This window comes from Canis lupus, chromosome 11, assembly GCF_011100685.1.
Source record: "Canis lupus familiaris isolate Mischka breed German Shepherd chromosome 11, alternate assembly UU_Cfam_GSD_1.0, whole genome shotgun sequence".
In the NCBI taxonomy this organism is placed as follows: Eukaryota; Metazoa; Chordata; class Mammalia; order Carnivora; family Canidae; genus Canis; species Canis lupus.
In genome coordinates, this window is record NC_049232.1 from 45,882,769 (window position 1) to 45,886,105 (window position 3,337).

The window sequence follows — 3,337 nt, forward strand, 5'->3', positions numbered from 1 at the left end:
GGAATGTAAATAAAATGAGTTATTAAAATCCTTTTAGTAAAAACAACTCATCAACAGAGTTGTCCTAAATGGGTGGGGGGGGGTGGGGAGAGACAGGAAGAGGCACCATAAACTGTAAAGATGTTGGGGCATGCAAACTACTAAGCAGAAAATATACACTCAGTATTTTCCTACAATTTTTCTAACAATGCTTTTGCATAGTCTCCCTAATAACTCTACCGAGATCATGTCAGTTATTTTAGTAATTTATGGTTGCAGTCTTGCCAAATGTTTACTATGCTAGAAGGAAGAGAATTGGCACTTTGAGTCAATAAAGATTGTCCAATTACATGGGCAGGGTCAGAAGTCAGAACAGTATGCTTTTATCAGGAGCACCTCTAATCAGAAAAAGGAGAATGTTCCCACTGGAAAAAAAAAAAATAGGTTAAGGGCATAAACTGATATCATCATAGAAGAATAAATACTAACAACAAGAAAAATGTTTAGTCTTATTTGTGGTTAAGGAAATACAAAAGAAGACAAGAGGATACCCCCCTCTCATCCTTCAGCAGAAACAAAAAAGGGTAATTATAATACAGAGCATGAGTGGGGTGCAGGATACAGGGGGAAAATATCCTCTTGTATATTGTTAGAGAGCGGGTAAAGTGGCACAACTTTCCTACAGGACAATCTTAAATATGCTTTAAAAAGTGCATTAACTCTTTCAACCTAGCTATACTAGCTCCAGAAATTTATTCAAGGAAATCACTATTCATTGGGGCCCTGTTTATAATATCTCCCTTTCTTTTGCTTTCATTTTTACTTCTCTGTATTTTCTATTTTTTCTACAGTGATTCGGGGAAGGGGAGGTTAATTCTAAAATTAAAGAAACTGTACAAGCTCATCTTCCACTACAATTATCCTGTTTTCCTTACTGGGGTAGACTGGGACAAACACTGCCCTTTCACTTTGCTAATGATGCCTTTGGGCATTTCTTGAGCAACCCAAGTCAGCCTCATTGCTTCTTTCCTGCTGCTTCTGCTGCTAAATTTCAAAGGAATCTTTCCTTAGGCATCATTTTCATAATGAAATGTTTGTAAAGTATCTCCCAGTGCCTCAAAGATTTTGCTTTTTTTTCTTTTGTTCGTCCCACCGATAAAATCCAGAAATCGCCAGAGAAAGTGCTCTGTGTCCACCTTCCTGACTTAGCAGTCTCCTCTGTTTTTCTATTTATTGAATGGAACTCAAATTTCTGTTAAGTCAGGTAAAGGGAAAACTCCTAGAACTGAAGAGCTCCCACTTAAAATGCCCGAGTGGGTTACTCAGGTCACAAGCATTTCCATGGAAGCTGGCTTCCTCCCTCCCCAGGCTTGGGGAAGGGACCAACAGGTAGAGGGTGAAAAGAGTGTGCCTGGGCGATGATTGCGCCTCCATCAGAAAAAGCTGGCAACGCTGGTCTAGTAAGGCTGAGCGTGCATAGGTTCTAACAGGTGCACAGGCTTGGCCTCCCCTCAACAGGCAAAGGGCCTCTCCAGGCACCCCGCGGGGACCCTGCCTTCCCAGGCCGGCTGCTTCGCTTTTGCCCTCCTCTTCAATAATCCACCCCCCCTAAAACAGAAGCACGATGTGGAAGCATGTAATGGTGAAGGAAGGCACAGGAACAGGGCTCCCTATGATCCAGCAGGGGCACCCCCAGGGAACCTCGGGGGCTGCCCCAAACCACTGGTTCGCAAGGACTTGGGACCGTGAGCATCGCCCCCAGCCGCGGCCGCCCCGGGTCCTCCGGGTCTGCCTTCCAAGCGCTGACAGCGGCCCCGGGACTCCGGCTTGCGGCCCCGGCCCACGTCGACATCCCACGTTCAGGCTCGGGGAGCCACCTCCCCGCGGCTTCCAGGCAAAGTCTCGAGGCTCCCCGGGTTACTTCCTTCCGCACCGTCGCCTGTGGAGCAGCCCGCGGAGCTCCGCAGACCCGGGCCTCGGCCTCTGTCCCGCCGCGAGGGCCCTGACGCCGGCTGCGGGGGGCGGGGGGCGGGGGGCGGCGGGCGAGGCCCACGCGGGAGCCGCGGACACCCGGCGCGGCCCGGAGCTCTCCCCTCCCGCCTGCGGACAGCGGCGCGTCTGGGGTCGGCGGTGCGCAGCCGCCCGCCCCCCTCGGCCCCCGCCCGCCCCCCTCGGCCCCCTCGGCCCCCCTCGGCCCCCGCCCGCCCCCCTCGGCCCCCGCCCGGCCCCCGCCCGCCCCCCTCGGCCCCCTCCGCCCCCTCCGCCCCCGCCCGCCCCCCTCCGCCCTCTAGCCTCGGGCCGGGGTGCGGCGGCCCCGCGGGGCTCGGGCTCCCCTGACGGGGGCGGGGGGCGCCCTTCTCTCCGCGAGTCCCGCCGGGTGTTGCGGAGGCAAACAATGGGGGAGCCGCGGGGGAACAAAAGGCCGCTCGTCCCATCCCACGGGCTCGGTGCCGCGGCCCCTGCGGGGAGGCCGGGTGGGAGGCGGCGGGAAGGCGGGAGAAGGAAGGGGACGGCGGGACTCACTTGCCAGGCTCCCGAAGTCCGAGGGGTCCGCGGGCGGCGAGGACGGCCGGCGGGACGCGTGTTTGACAGCTGGGGCCCGCGGGGTCCCCGCCCCCCCTCCGCTGCCCGCCCCGCGCCCCGCGCCCCGCGCCCCGCGCCCCGCGCCCCGCGCCCCGCTCCCGCCCGCGCGCACTTTCGCAAAAAGTTTGTCTCCCGCCGCCCGCCCGCAGCCCGACGGACCCGCGGCAGGCGCCCTGCGCTCGGGACGGCCCCGGGGCCCCGGCTGCGGACCGGCCCCGCCCGGGAAGGGCGCGCGCGGGCAGGGGCGGCCCCGGACGAGCGCGGCCCCGGAGCGCGGCCCCCAGGTGCGCCCGCTCCCGGCCCCCGGCCCCCGGCCCCGCGCGGCGCTCACTCACCGTGGGGCTCGGACCGCCAGCCCGCGGCCCTCCCTGCAGGCTCCTGCGCCGGGCCAGCCGCGGCCGGCTCCCGAGGACCAGGGCGAGCCGGGGCGGGCGACGGCTGCGGATCCGGATGGCGCGCGCGGCGGCCAGGAGCGCGCGGGCGGGCGGGCGGGCGGGCGGGCGCGGGGCTGGAGCTCCGGCCGCCGCCGCTCCCGAGTAGCCCCCGCAGGCGCCGGCGTGCGGCCCTCGCGCGGGGGCGCCGAGCGGGGCGGGGGGGGGGAGCCCCCTGGCGGCCGCCCGCGAAATGGCAGCTCCGTGGGCGAGGCAAGTCAGGTCGCGGGGAGGCTCCACTTGCCTCCCGCAGAGGATGGGGGGCGGGGGGCGGGGGCCGGGGGGGGGGCACCGCGCGGTGCACGCGGGCTCCCAGCCTCGCGGCACGGCAGACCCTCCCACCA

At 62.2% G+C, this 3,337-nt stretch overlaps 1 protein-coding gene across 2 annotated transcripts in view; it reads right to left on the minus strand.

Moving 5' to 3' along the window:
- MOB3B (MOB kinase activator 3B) overlaps positions 1–3,025 on the minus strand; it is a 191,026-nt gene extending 188,001 nt beyond the window's left edge. Inside the window, exon 1 of one of the 2 annotated variants that reach the window (XM_038552573.1) lies at positions 2,898–3,025. The gene's annotated coding sequence lies outside the window, so the exon portion shown is untranslated. Of the gene's footprint in view, positions 1–2,502; positions 2,613–2,897 lie in introns of those variants that run through there. The other variant, XM_038552574.1, reaches the window with a different exon arrangement.
- Positions 3,026–3,337: the final 312 nt, after the last annotated feature.